The sequence below is a fragment of the Uloborus diversus genome, unplaced genomic scaffold (assembly GCF_026930045.1).
Source record: "Uloborus diversus isolate 005 unplaced genomic scaffold, Udiv.v.3.1 scaffold_14, whole genome shotgun sequence".
Classification (NCBI taxonomy): Eukaryota; Metazoa; Arthropoda; class Arachnida; order Araneae; family Uloboridae; genus Uloborus; species Uloborus diversus.
The window spans coordinates 4,561,511-4,578,009 of NW_026558098.1; positions in this window are offsets into that span (position 1 = coordinate 4,561,511).

Consider the following 16,499-nt stretch of genomic DNA (forward strand, 5'->3'; position numbering starts at 1 on the left):
AACGTGAGCTAAAGAACGTAAAGACATGCGACAAAAAAATCCGACTTTTGTCGGATGCCGTTAAATCCGGGAACTCGCATTTTGTGCAGTGAAAAAGGAATTCCTTGTAATGCCAAAACACGTGTCTGCAGTGTTCCTGCACTGTACTTTTAAGGTTGTTTTATTTCTTTTATTTTTTAAGCAAAGGTATTTTTATATTTCTTGTAAATAATTTTTTTTTTAACAAAAATCCATTTTTAATGTAAAAATTCCATATTTTCTATACTTCTCCTTTTTGCACACTTTTTAATAAATTAGTTTTATTAACTTTGGTGACAATAAAATAAAAATTTAATCCATTGAAGCATTACAAACTTTATTGTTCTCAAAATTTAAACTTAACATTGAAATGATTGCAGAATACTTTATATTCCTGCGCTTTTTAAAATTTTAATATCTGTCTTGGACAATATTCAATTCTTTGCATCTACTCGGTATTGGCTGAGTATCTGATCAAAATTTGGCCGAGTACTTGGTACGTCTCTAATTGGAATGTTTTTTAAATTTGCTGAAATGTTCTGTAACAAAAACCTATAACCCGTCTATTAACAGCTTGTCATATTGCGCTATTTTCTGTCTAAACTCCATCTTAATACTTAAAATAATTAGTATTCATATTATCCCATTATTTCTATTGTACCTACATTCGCCCTAAGTTTGAAAACATTGGGTAAAAATTGTTATTAAAACCATGCTTTGCCCTTTAACCATTACCATACCCAAATTCCCTATCCACGGGGGTAATTTGGGTATAGTGAAACTTATGTTTGCCATTTATATGCAAATGGGTCTATTAGCATGTAATTTGTAGAAAACTATTCTAGAACGTCATAATGCTAAGCTGAAACAAGAAAAAGAAAAAATATGCATAGATAAATTTATTACAGGACTGGAAAGTTCAAGGTAGATCAGTTTTATACCCAAATTACCCCAACAGAATACAACTTAGTACTTTCTAACAGATGCCATCTTCAGCAGAAAAAATAGTGCTTTCAATGGACACATAATTTTAATATGTGCACGCATTTTTTTTCACCCTCATATTGGGGCATTTATACGAAAATTGGGACTTAAAATAGAATAAATAAGGAACTATCAACCGGATTTTTTTCAAACTGGTCTGTGAACCTTCCCATTACCAAAAATAACAAACGGTGAAAGTTTCAGCCAAATCTGCCTGGTAGTTTCTGAGATCTTACGGAACAAACTAACCAACAAATTTACCAACATCCATATATATATATATATATAGAGAGGAGAGAGAGAGAGATTACCGCAACAGATCCTAAGCTAAAGTTATTTGTTTCCACCAGTTCTGTGGTACCCAAACATTTTCTGGCTGACGGCCTCACGATGCTGCTCCTCTAGGGAAAACAGTCTCAGGTTGTGTCCATATCCTACACACACACGCATACATACACACACATAAATACACACCTACACACACACTCCTACATACACACACACACACTCCTACATACACACACACATTCCTACATACACACTCCTACATAAACACATTTCTACATACACACACACCTACACATGCACACTCCTACATACACACCTACACACACATACATACACACCTACCTACACACACACACTCCTACATACAAACACGCATACATAAACACCTACACACACACTCCTACATACACACACACCTACACATGCACACTTGTACATACACTCCTACATACACACACACATAAATACACACCTACACACTCCTACATACATACCTACACAAACACTCGTAACATACACACCTACACACACACTCCTACATACACACACACACCTACACATGCACACTCCTACACACACACCTACACACACACTCCCACATACACACACACATACATACATACACACCTACCTACACACACACACACACTCCTACATACACACACACCTACACATGCACACTCGTACATACACTCCTACATACACACACACATAAATACACACCTACACACTCCTACATACATACCTACACAAACACTCGTACATACACACCTACACACACACTCCTACATACACACACACAGTCGTGATTGCGAAAAACATAATTTGAATTCCAAATGTCAAAATTGAAATTATTTATTATTTTTTTTTTTCAATTTTTTTTTATATGCATGATTGAAGAGTTTTTACAAGGAGGGGGGAGGGGGCAGCTTTTTCAACGTTTGCGAAAATTTCACACTGTCTTCAGAACATTTTACTTCAGTCCACTATTGTCATCCTGTTTGTTACACACAAACAAAGGAAAAGCTTTTTGACAGTTATATTTTCGTAGTAAGCATGAAGCCTTGACATAGACGGCTAATACAGAGAGGCAAGGGGGGGGGGGGGGGACAACTGCCCGCTCACTCTCAAAAGCAAAGGAGTTTGGCCCGTCCACTTGTTCATCAGTGCAAAGTTTGAAAGCAAATAAACCACCCGGAATAAAATTGTTCGACAGTTAACTTAAACCAAACTTAAACAAACTTAAAAAAGATGATGCGTTCAAAAAATTTATCCCTCTCTGAGTATCATAAAATCGTTCTTGTTAGTTCTGATACGGACAGAATGGTGTTAGTTTATTTTTACTGGACTTCTCTTCGCATTTGAATTGGTGATTCCATGTGACTTTTGGCTGATCATGATATTCACGGGAAAAGGTAGTAAAAAGTTATGTTCAATGCTTCTAGCCGTTCATGCACTATCTTGATCAGATAACATCACTTATTTTGCCACATAAAAAATCTACTCTTCATTATCTTTACTAATAATAAAGCTGAAAGTCTCTCTGTCTGTAGGATGTCTGGATGTCTGTAGGATGTCTGGATCTCTGTGACGCGCATAGCGCCTAGGCCGTTCGGCCGATTTTCATGAAATGGCACAAAGTTAGTTTGTAGCATGGAGATGTGCACCTCGAAGCGATTTTTCGAAAATTCGATGTGGTTCCTTTTCTATTCCAATTTCAAGAACAAAAATATCACAAGATGGAGGAGTAAATTACGAAATGATCATAACATGGAACCGTAACATGGGCACAAGCCGATTGGCGAGATGCGAAATTATCATAGCGTGGAACCGTAAAATGGGCACAAGCCAATTGGCGAGATACGAAATTATCACAGCGTGGAACCGTAACATGGGTACAAGCCAATTGGCAAGAAAATTCACCATACATTATTTGTAAATGTACAGGCGAACCAAAAGATTTTTTCTATTACGGGCAAAGCCGTGCGGGTACCACTAGTTCCTCTATAAAATGTTTGGAGAATTTTGGTATAATGGCTGACTGGAATTACACAGGACAAAGTATTACGTCGACAGAAAAATAATTTGTATACAAGGAGAGTTATTCTGTAGATCTATAGATTAGGGTCTGTTGGGGTAATTTGGGTATAAGTTATATGTTTTTGAATAAAACGAAAACTACTCATTTGGTACACTTACAAAAATTCAGTTATAAAAATCATCCTTACCTATGAATATATGCTGAAAAACTGTTGCCAGCACTCTTTTTGAAATTAATAAAAAATAAAGTCAACTTTTTGGAGATGTGAAAGCAATGCAAAGCAAAATTTCCAAACTTCGCTACTAGTTAACCTGCCTTTCTATGTTTTTAAGGTTTAGGTAAGTAGACATTACATATGTTTACTTTAATTTGGCATTGAATTGAAATATTTAACGTAATTGGTTTTCATGTAATTAATGATTTAAAAACATGGGGGTAATTTGGGTATGCATTAAATTTTACCAATCAGAAGGACAAATAATAATTTTATTGGACTACAAACACAGTCATGTATGTGCATCCTCAATGCCCAAGGTAATATGTGCTAAATATGAATTGGAAGGTTATTTAAATTTGCTTAAATGTTCTACAACAAAAACTACTTTCCGTCGATTAACGGCTTGTCATATTCTGCTAATTTCAGTCTAAAATCCATCTTAATATTTAAAAAAAATTGGTATTCACACTATCCAATTACTTCTATTGTACCTACATTCAACCTAAGTTTGAAAACATTGAGTAAGATTGTTATTAAAACCATGCTTTGCTCTTTAACAATTACTATACCCAAATTCCCCAATCCACGGGGTAATTTGGGTATAGTGAAACTTATGTTTGCCATTTATATGCAAATGGGTCTATTAGCATGTAATTTGCAGAAAACTATTCTGGAAAGTCATAATACTAAGCTGAAACAAGAAAAAAAAATGTACATATAAATTTACTACAGGACTTTAAAGTTCAAAGTATACCGAATTTTTATACCCAAACTACCCCGACAGACCCTATGGTTGTATTGTCATGGAATAGGGTCATTTCTTAAGATCTTATTCGAACGCATGCCTTCAACGACATGTACCGGAAAGTGGTCTGCTGGCTTAAATTCATATAAATTAGGTTTTCCAATAGTAAAAAATGATTTGGTGCAAGAAGAAACCTTAAAGACATTTCCAACTGATTTAATTGGGACGTATCTTATACATATGAAATCTGAGTATCTATCTATCTATCTATGTCCAAGCTTCTTCTCCCGAACGACAGTGAACTGACCATCGAACCAGGTATCGATGGATTCGTCATCTTCCCGTCTTCATGTTTGGCTATTTAACATAATCCTCCGATAATAATTAGCGGAGATATCAATTAAAAATTATTAATTATGACTCTTAGATTTCAAAATAAAATCCATATTTTTCGAAGGCTTTCCTCCATTCAAATTATTATTCAGTGCTTCAACTCAACTTTCCGGATGAACGCTTTCATTAAAATGTACAGCGTGAAGAAAATCATTGAAAAGAAACATCTGTTGCAATTTTTTTTTCTCGAATATAAAGAAATAAAATTAGGCTTTTGTGTTAAGGCTTTTCCTGTAATCCGGGTGTTTAAGTTGTTTCCTTTTCGATTATTTTGCCGTAATCTGCAAATTAATTACTTTTGACTAAAGGAAACAACCTCATTGAGAAATTCAAGTCATAAATATTCAATTAAGACATCATATTTTGTGTTTTAACGGAAAATAATGACAAGCTTATAATTTTACTGCAATTTGTTTTCTGACCAGTAGGATTCTCAGTGCATTTATTACAGCCCCTGACACATTTGTCTAGAAACTAGTGTCAGTGTACTACAAAAGCATCAACTGGACTGCTCTTACATTTTTTAGGTAGCCCGTGCAACGCCGGGCACGCAGCTAGTAATTGCTTAAAATTTGCCGACTCTTCAGAACTTGTACAGAAAATCGAGTAACTTGTTGCTTTTTCTACAAGCGTAGTAGTAAATGGTTACAATCAAATCATAATTTTATCATGAAAATCGTCTTTCTGAATTCACGCTGGTCGCTGTTACTGTTAACAACACGCGATACACCTCCTCTAATTGCCTCCTTCATCTTCAAATAATTTGGTCTCTTGCGTATTATTTTTGAATGAATAATTTCTTTTCAACAAATTTCTCTTGATCAGGATGGGCTTCGCTTGTGTTTGCTTCTATTAGCAATTTGGTATGAAATTTTGGATGCAGTTAACTAAATTTGATGGTGTTAGTTTATTTTAATTGTTCTCGTTTTCTTTTCAAAATTCTTTAATAATAATTATGCAAATATCTGACACTAGGTTCCACTTGATTGTGCCGTACCTCTATAGTAACTTTTAAAAGCACTATATAATTTCTAAATATTATCTTGAAAAGTATAAAGCGAGACAGGAGAACAAACCAATACCGGTGACAACAAATTACTGTTTGTTATTTTAACTAGAAAAAAGTTTTTGTCAAAATTCAGAACAATAAATTAATGAAACATTATTATAATTGATGGTTGGAACAAATTAGTTATAAGAAAAATGAATTCTAAATTACTCGTGAAAATAACTTGCACAAAAAGGAAAGTGAGGGATCAGGGAAATGGGAAAAGAAAAAAAAAAAAAAAACATGCTGCACGTAAGAGCACGAAAGTGCGATTCATCTCACTATGTAGTAATGAATATATGTTGCAATCTTTTTCTTACTTTCATTTAATGATATTCTATTAGTTTGTGCTTTTAAAGCCAAATTTTTACATCAATAGGTTGACTTTGGGCATGATATCATGGAAAAGAAATGTACATTTTAAATAAAAGAAGATACATTTAATAAGTTAAATTTGAAATCTCTTTAAATAACGAGCTGACTTCTTCTAACACCAACTTAATGTTATTTCCCCATTTTTGGCAATTTTAATGTGATTCAACAGTTAACTCTCTAATTATCACCAACAGTGGCCAAATTGAAACCAGATTTAAAAAAAAAATAAAATAAAAAATCGCCAAATTTGTCGCCAAGTTGGCGACAAAACTTCGTGACCAAAAGACTAGCGATAGATTGCCAAGTGTCCGCCAGATTATAACACCTCTTGAGTTTGCATCGAAATTAACAATGATTTCCTCCCAAAAAGGGGCAAAAGCCCCTTTGCACCCGATTGCAACCAAAAGGGGAGGTGCACAACTAGACCCCACTAGGAGTCTACGTACCAAATTTCAACTTTCTAGGACGTACCGTTCTTGAGTTATGCGACATACATACGCACATACTCACATCCGCACATATGCACATAGATACGTACATACGGACGTCACGAGAAAATTCGTTGTAATTAACTCGGGGATTGTCAAAATGGATATTTCGATGGTCTATACGTTCTTAGGTCATCCGCGTGTGGTAGGGTTGAAAAAAAAAAAAAAAAATTCAATATTCTTTCAGGGTTGAGCAAAATGGAAATTAAGGCCGATTTTTAGTGACATTTTTTTTCGGAAGTATTTAAGGAAGTATTTGCAATACTTCCTTTTTTGTAAAATGAAGTAAAATTATTGGTTATTTTCAGCTAATACCGAAAATACCAGTATTTTACGTCATCAAATAACGGTATATCGAAACTGCAAAATATCTCGAAATACCGGTATTCGGTATTGCAATCACCACTTGAAACGCTTCGAATTTTGAAAAATACATGTTTTCAGATAGTTTCTTTTGAAAACTTTTTAGTTTCCCCATTCCAGGGACTTTTAATCTATGTCGTTACGTTCCAGCTATTTTAGGCTGAGATGGTGACGAATACATATGGGTTCGTTTTTTCCTTCTTTTGCTCGCTCAATAAGCATTTGGAAGAACAAAAAACAGTTTTTAAAAGTTAGCATTTGATGAGTAACAAATTATTTTTTTCTTATTAGAAATGAATATAAGGTACTAAACGCATCTTCCATCTTAGGTTTTACTAGATCAATGGTGACATTTCTGGGAGTAGTTCAACCCCCCCCCCCCCTCCCCAACCTATATCACTGTTGTAGATTCACTGATTTTCCTACATCAATAGGGAAGTTGCAACCTATTAAAAGTTCCTATTTTTAACCGACTTCAAAAAGGAGGCGGTTATCAGTTCATACCGTGTGTATGTTTTTTTTTGTTTGTCCACTCATAGCGTCTCACCTAGTGAACCGATTTTGATGATTCTTTTTTTAATGGATAGGGGATGGCTCAACTTAGGTCCCATTACTTTGTTTGACCATATTTGTTCTTTAGAAAAAAAGTTATGGGCAAAAAACAGTAAATTTTATGCAATTAAAATGATATTGTAGCGAAGTTCGCACTTTTCATCCGTGGATAACGGTGGCTCAGTGGTAGAATTCTCGCTTCCCACACGAGCGACCCGGGTTCAAATCCCGACTAGGACAAAGTGAATTTTACTAAAATTTCGTTTCTACTGTTTCCCGTATTTTCTCGAATGTTCTATTAATTTCTGTATCTTTCCAAGTCTGGAAAGTTCCAGCACTTCATTTGGCTTTCACATTGTCTTCGCTATCTTCATCTACGCGACAATATGAAACTCATTGTTATAAAAGTTTGGTGCCATATAACAGTACACTGTAAAAAAAATTCGGAAACGTTTCTGAGTATATCGTGCAGCTGCGGTTCATGAAATTTTCGAAAACGTTTCTGAGTATTTCGGAATTCTCTTTCTGAAATGTCCGGAAACGTGTCTGAGTATTTCGGAATCCTATTTCTGTAATGTCCAGAAACGTGTCTGAGTATTTCGGAATCCTCTTTCCGTAATTTTCAGAAACGTTTCTGAGTATTTCGGAATCCTCTTTCCGTAATTTCCAGAAATGTTTCTGAGTATTCTGTGCAGCTGTGGTTCATGAAAGTTTCGAAAACGTTTCCGAGTATTTCGGAATTCTCCAAACAATTTTCAAAAACGTTTCCGAGAATTTCGGAATCCTTTTTCCGTGATTTTTTCTAAAATATAATTCTTTATTATAGTATTGCATACCATATCAGTTTCAATTCTTTCATATCTAAGAGCAATAATACAAGCAATTTTAGAATCATTCGTGGATTTTTTTTTTTTTTTTTTTGGAATTTCTAATGACAAATAGCATGGTTAACAGCATAACATATGCACAGTTATAAATTTTTGAAAAATTATGAAATAATCTACTAGTTTCATTCCTAATCACAAAATCGTCGGGGAATTGGAGTGGGGGTACCTTCTGAAAAGTGGGGATTGTTTGTTAAACAATCTTAAACTTCAGTTTTTCTCTCAATATTTTCAAGACAAAACTATCAACATATTGTATTTTTAATGCAGAATTTAAAAACATATCTTGTATCAAACTTGATAGTTTTTATCTTTGGATAAAATTTGACAGGACTTACCTACCCTTCGCGTTCCGGAATTCGTTCACCTCAAGTCAATATCTCTGACGAACAAAGTGTACCGAAAAGTACCAACAGAGAAATTGATGAATTTAAATATGACACCAAGTCCCCCCTCTGCTGGAACCATTCGGGTTGATTCTTCTGTTCTTGCCCTTTTCCAGCTCATCACAAATATAAATACTTACTCAAAATAGGTTACTGATTTTATTTTTATAGTGTGCGCAAAATGCATTATATATTTTATTTATTAAAACATTGAACTCTATTACATGATTTTTCCATTTCATATATACGAGAATACCCCCCCCCCCCACCATAAGAGTGATGGTGCACCCATAAAATGCTATGAAGCGCCCCCCCCCCCCCTTGAAAAAGCAACATCATATACATTATAAATCAAAGTATCATATAAATTATAAGCCAAATACTTTAATATGGTGTAAAAATACAAAATTATTTTATTAAGTCTTTTTTTTTTTTTTTTTGCTTTTGGTAAAATTGAGGCTCGTAAAACGAAAAAAATGAAGACACTTTTAAATACATATATGTATTTATTTGTTAAATAAATTAATACACATTTAACTAATTTAAAGCGTTTCGCTAATGCAAATATTTAAAGAGATATCGTCATTTAGATAATACTGAAGCACTATGTTCCTAATTACAAGAGATAGTTTTTTTTTTTTTACTTCATACAATCTAGCTACACTGTTTACAAGAAAATGAAAACATGCAACCTTAAAGACGAACTATCAAACCTGACAATTTGCATATTATAACATTTAATTCATAATGCTTGATACATAAATGTTCAGCCAAATATTAACTGAGATTTCCACATAAAAACAAAGTACACAATAACACTTATTTAAATTTTTTTATAATCTTCAATTCATAAATTTTATAGAATAAAACTAGACACACTTGCACTTTAAATATGTGTTCTATGTAATGTAAAATATTTTCAAATTGCAATAGTTCACAACGAAAAAATTATACTGAAGAAAATAGTTTTTTTTAACGAGATTTATATGAACTAAATCTCTTTAAAGTAATAGAGTTGCAAAGCGACTTACCTATTCGTCGGTGGTGGTCTTTTGCAGGCTTTGGTCACCAAAAAGGTGATTTTTATGACAGAATAAAATTCTGCCAACAAAAATTACCCATTTGGTAGAAAGAAGAAAAGTATCCAAGAAAAATTACCTACACAAGTTATGCGACGCAATGAAGTTACATGGCGTCCTCTCGGCAATTATTTGGTTTTTAATTTCAGTTTGTATTCCTTCCGCGAGCATGCGTCGAAAATTTGCACTTCGTACTTAAAAATAAGTGACATAGCTTCAAATTCAATCTCATGACGATACATAAGCAAGAAAATATAAGACTTTAACATTATCTTCAGTGAATTCATGCGAGGAACAAAACTTCTACTAATCCCCTTGATGAGTGTTACTTCGCATACATGAGTCAGCAGTTGTTTTCATTGCGTGCTTTCGAAAGTTTCAGTTTAGATTTGCTGCTGAACTATAAAATTGCCGTGTCACCTGCGCATGCGTCGACTCTTACTTTCTTGCTAAACGGGAAACGTTTTTGATTATAGCAGAAAACTGCGGAGGGCGTACGAATCTGTGTATTACGGAAAACTTTTTTGTATATTCAGAGAGTTTTCCGAGATTTTTTACAGTGTAACATTAATAGTAATTGTAATGATAATTTTGAATAAAGGCTTTTCTAAAGCAATACAGTGATATAGAACCGAACTTATTACTAGGTAACTTCTTACTTTTACTGAAATATCTACATTTACACTAAAAAGAATGAAATAAAAAAATTTTGAAAAAAAAAAAATAGAACCGACTTCAAAATTGCTCTAAAAAGTGAAAAATAATTTTATTCTTTAAACACCATCGATAATACTTTTAAACATAATTTTTGAAGTTGGCGCAAAAAACAAAACGTAAAATCCATTGTAACCGTGCTTCGTTCATATTTTTATCAAAACATCATCCAAAGTTGGGAACGAAACATTTATATCGCTACTTAAATATGCTGTCATCAATGCGTAATGCATGTGGTAGTGAAGAAACTGGACCTGGTTAAATTTATACTTGTAGTTGAGTTATGGCTGTGAATGATTTTATCGATCGTTTTTGCGCCAACTTCAAAAATTATGTTTAAAAGTATTATCGATGGTGTTTAAAGAATAAAATTATTTTTCACTTTTTAGAGCAATTTTGAAGTCGGTTCTATTTTTTTTTTCAAAATTTTTTTTATTAAAAGTTAGCATTTGATGAGTAACAAATTATTTTTTTTCTTATTAGAAATGAATGTAAGCTACTAAACGCATCTTCCATCTTAGGTTTTACTAGATCAATGGTGACATTTCTGGGAGTAGTTCACCCCCCCCCCCCCCAACCTATATCACTGTTGTAGATTCACTGATTTTCCTACATCAATAGTGAAGTTGCAACCTATTAAAAGTTCCTATTTTGACTATTAGATATTGTTAACAGACCCTCAAAACTCAGAAATTCACCGACGCCGTATTTTAAAACACTGATTTTTAATGAATTTTTAAAAATCCCACGCACAAAAAAGCGCACCTTGAGGTGACGTCACACGGCTGTACGGGGACTTAAGGCCCCTATAGTGGGGGAGCCGACGCATCCGCCATTTTGGAGCAAACTTGATCCAGTGCTTCGTAGCGCTAGCATTGCTGCCGATGTTTACATTTCTTTGGCATGCGTTAAATTGAGTCAAATGGGTGGTTGTTTGGCTGTTAATTGCGTAAACAGCTCCGAAAAAGGATTTCAGCTCTTCAGATTTCCAGCAGAAGCAAAAAGAAAAAAGAAATGGATAAAAAAAAAATTAATTTGAATTTTTTCATCTTGAATTCAAATTACGTTTTTCGCAATCACGAGTGTGTGTGTGTGGGGGGTATGTGTGTGTAGGCATGTGCAGGTGTCGAAGTGGTCCTATATATCCTATATTTCCTATATTTTCAAAAAAAGTATGAAAATCGTCCTATATTTCCTATATTTTTTGAAAATCTGCTATATTTCCTATATTCCTGTTTTTTTTTATTCAATTTCTTTTTTTAAAACAACAGCAAATAAACTATCTGACTTCGGATTTTGCGTCGAAAGTACGTGTGGAAACAAATTTAAAATTAAAAAAACGCAACTCACTAAATCCTGCAACAGGCATCTTCTCTCATTGGCTACAGCAATATGACGTCACTGTAGTGGGTGGAGTTTCGAGAACGAATTCTGAAGTTGGTTTATAAATTTTGCGTTGGGGGCAACACCAGTTTGTTTCGTTTTCCAGCGTGGTTTTTTTCGGTTTCTGGTTTTCGCGGGTATATTTTTGTGTTCAGTGTATTTTCTGACTGGAATGTTCTAATAGTCTTTTTGCAATCTTTTCTTTTTGTGGAATGTTATAGAACAAAATATCTGTATATTTGTGCTACAAAACATTGGTTATTTCCTGTTAGTTCTCAACACAAAGACGGTTTTTATTTATTTATGTAAGCTATGTTTATGACACTTCTATCCCTGCAAAAAGTGTGAGTTGCTGTGTTAATTATCAATAAATTTCACTTTGTTCTTTTTTTTTTTTTTTTGTCTACAAAGTTGTTTTTGTCTTTTTTCAAAAATTATTCTTTTAACAACAGGAAAGTCATTTCAGGTGTAAGTTATAATTTTGTTTGAGGGTTTTTTTTTTATAAACAAAATCATTGATAAGAATAAATAAATAATATGTATGTATTATTTCTTTTTTAATAGCGAAACTATTCATATAATGTGTCCTATATTTGTCCTATATTTTTTGTGGAAAATGTCCTATATGTGACAAGTCAATCACTTCTACCCCTGCATGTGTGTTTGTGTCTGTGTGCAGGCATGAGTGTGTGGGTAGTTGTGTGTATGTGAGTGTGTAGGTGTATGTGTTTGTGTATGTGTATGTATGTAGGTGTATATATGTATATGTGTGTAGGTGCGTGTATGTATGCGTGTAAGTGTAGGATATTGACGAAACCTGGAGACGGTTTTCGCTAGAGGAGCAGCATCGTGAGGCCCGTCGACGCGACGGTGGTTGTCTCAGAGGGTGCTGGTGGGAAAAATCAAAGGAACGCCAAAAACAGTCAAATGAAAGCAATAAGCAATCGTGATTGCTCAATAACAGCCCGCGAAGTGACTGGCAGCCTGAAAACGACGCCAACTGTTTCCAAAATTTCGCCAATGCTCACCTTCGCTCTCCGACTCTCTCGTTCCCTGTTTGGCGAATGATTGCCAATAAAAGTAGCTTTCGCTGTTGTACGCTTGCTCCATAGGGGCTCTACGCGGACTCACTCCGAGCGAGGTCCCGTGTTAAGACTACGAGTACGTAGAACGCTCCGCATTTAAAGCCTTGAAATCTATTAATTAATCCGTTTAATGCACAATGGAGGCTGGATTCGTGAGAGGACGACTGTCCAATAACCTTTCTGAAGTGACTTCGATGATGATATTTGACTTTTTCCAGGAGAACGAGAGATTCAAAGTTTAAGAAACGGGTGGAGGTAAACAAACAACGTTACTTGCAAGCGGGATGTATGGTAACCCTCGGTTTTCGCTTGAAAGTTTTTCGCTTTATTGGCGATAAATTTTGATAAATCTCTCTCTTACTTTCTTTCGTTCTTTTCCTTTCCTTTTCTCTTTTATTATTCTCTAATATTTAAGTTCTATTAAATTTTATTCCGTTTTAAATTTTTGTGTTTTAATCTTGCAAAAAAAAAAAAAAAAAAAAAACAGTTTCGATATAAAAAGTGCTTTAATTTTTTTTTGCTCGAACGAAAGGTTTATAGAAATGTATTTTGCAGCTAAACTGAAAATGCATTTTTAAAATATCACTTATTAGTATTAGTTAAAAGCTATTTTTCATATTTATAAAGGAAGTATTAATTATGTTTTTATTAGGATTAAAATGCAAATAGTGATGTTTTTTCCCATTTTTATTCAAATTTAATGCGTGGGATTTTAGTTCCTTTGCAGTTTTTTTAAATGTCTTATATTCTTATGAAATATGTATTTCTGAAAGTGTTGTCATTTTTTAAAAATCTTTTTCGTCTTAATATGCAATAAAAAGCACACCGGGGAGGGGGAACACTGGCCGCTCATTTTCTTTTTTGGTTCAAATTAATTCTCAGATGTTAAATTAACAGTTACTATTTATTTTTGACATGTATTAATTTTATTAAATGGGGGGAGGGGCGGGCGCAAAATTTGTATGCACCAAAATAATCAAGTTTAAGGTTAAAAAGTAAGTAAATTCTCTTCAATTGACAAAACATCAGTTGACATCAACAAAATGAAAAGTTAATTCAAATACATATTTTGTTAATAAACCACCAGGTAAATCCACAGCAATTTGATTTCTATTTGGTAACTTAAATCCATGCCACCTGACTAAACTAAAAAATTTCTTAATGCTGTATGTAGGATTTAACTTGGAAACTGTAATGGATATCGTTGGTAAAGGAAGGAATGCTAACAAAACGTTTTCCGAGATTTCTCTTTGAACTTGAAGTGCATTGGGGTACAAAACAATACTTGTAAGTGTTTTGTACCAGTGTTTAAGTACCAGTGCTTGCCATATTTAATCATAGAAAAAAAGACAACTTGAAGCTTGAAGTCAAAAATCGCAGACAAAGAAAACCGCTCCTCCTCATGCACGCTATTAACAAAGGGCACTTGCTGCGCTTTTTGTAGATTATCGCCAAACTGCCAAGTGCATCTTAAACAAAGCAAACTGCACTTCCGTCGGCTTCTCCTTGTGATTGACTTTTAATGAATTTTTAAAAATCCACGCGCAAAAGTGCGCTTTTCTGAAACGTCACGAGCATACGTCACACTAAGGCACTAATGGGCAGCCTTCCGCCGAAGATCCCTTGTTTTCGCTACGGACATTTTGAGAACACTGATATTTTTATTTTTTAGAAATTCAATAATCCTTTTGAACACACTATGGAGGCCGGATTCGTTAAAGCACAATCTAATAATCTTCCTTAAGTAACATCAATGACGGTTTTCGAATATTTCCGAGAGGATGAGAGATTTAATGTTCCAGAAAAGCGAGGAGGTAAGCCTTACGTTTCGTCTTCGAAGTCAACTGCACGTCCTTCGGCTTCTCGCGTGGCGGAAGAGCGCATGACGTCACTTCCTGAGCCATTTCAAGTCACATTCGCTTGATCTTTTAAAATTATTTTTTAAAAAAGTACTTATATCGCAAATTTTTTTTCACCGAAGACGTTCATACATGCTATTCTACCATATAAAAATAAAATTGAAAAATCAAAAACTTCCCTATTATTTCATTTCATTCATCTTGTCTTAAACACTGCCAAATATCGTTTTCAAAAACTTATTGATTAGTTTTATTTATTTTTCGAAACCTATCATTTTTTTTATCTTATTTAATTTCAGGCTGTGGGGGAGTTCTGGCATACGAACAGTCGCCAAAGAATGTTATTTGAAAACATTTCAATGCAATTTCAGTTCTTGTTGCAAAACTGAAAGAAACCGATGTCAACTCACTGACTGCCCCAGTGAACTGAAAAGGCGAACGCACTGGTTTGATCAGAGAGCGACGATCACAGAAATTACTTCAGGATGTTCTTTTTGTCAATGAGACAAACGAAACTTCTCAACGATTTGCTGAATTTCTCTAGCAAGGAATACACTAACTAGTGACAAATAAGTGTTTGTTGTTGTTAGTTGTAATTCTTTCTTTTGATAGGGAAAAAAGTCGCATTTATGTGAATTCTGACGAAATAGTTTCACAGCTATGACAGCTGGTAGAACTCTAAAGTATTGGAATTTTGATGACTTCTTACTAAAAATTCTTCTCTGGTGTCCCGCAGTATAGAGAGCAGTGCTATTTTCTTTGTAATTTTGCTGTAAGAGCTTTTTATGTCGAGTACTGAACACAATACTTGTGAGGATCCTTGACCGGCAAAAACAAATACTCTTGTCAAGTTGATGCAAAAGTTTTATCTGTCCATCGTTCGAACACACAAAGACACAAGGTAATCCGTACATTTTCTTGTAATCGCTACTCTAAAGTATTTCAGTACTTTCAAACTGGCAAATAATAAATAATGTTAACCTCAAAGAGAAAAATCGTACATCAGTGAAGTTTGAAAGCATTTTCTTACGCTTCAAATCAAAGAGAATCCTGGTATGTTATAGGAAACCGATGATATACGTTTGCTAATGAAATATCGCTCTTAAGAATCTGTTTGTGTCAAATTTAGACTAAATGTTTACCACAAATTGACTCTCAAAGCTAACGGCTCGTAAGTTAATCTAAATAAAATAGTTCATACTCTCGGTTGAAAAAAAATGAGCTTCTGTGATAAATTAGAGTATCGAGTAGTGTGAAAATATTTTTGTTTTTTTTTCTTCAAAACCCGTTTTCAAGTTAACTGCTCCAAAGAAAAGTTGAGTTTTGATTTGGAATTCCTAATATGATCTTGTAGTTTCATTATAAAGACTTTTATTCACTCGATGACTAAGAGTATCTACTAGTGGGAAAATATTTTTGTTTTTTTCTTCAAAACCCGTTTTCAAGTTAACTGCTCCAAAGACAAGTTGAGTTTTAATTTGGAATCCCTAATGTGATCTTGTAGTTTCATTATTAAGACTTTCATGCACTCGATGACTGAAAGGCTTGAAAATCTTTCCTTGAATCCACCACTTAGTGAGCTTGGTGAAACATTTTC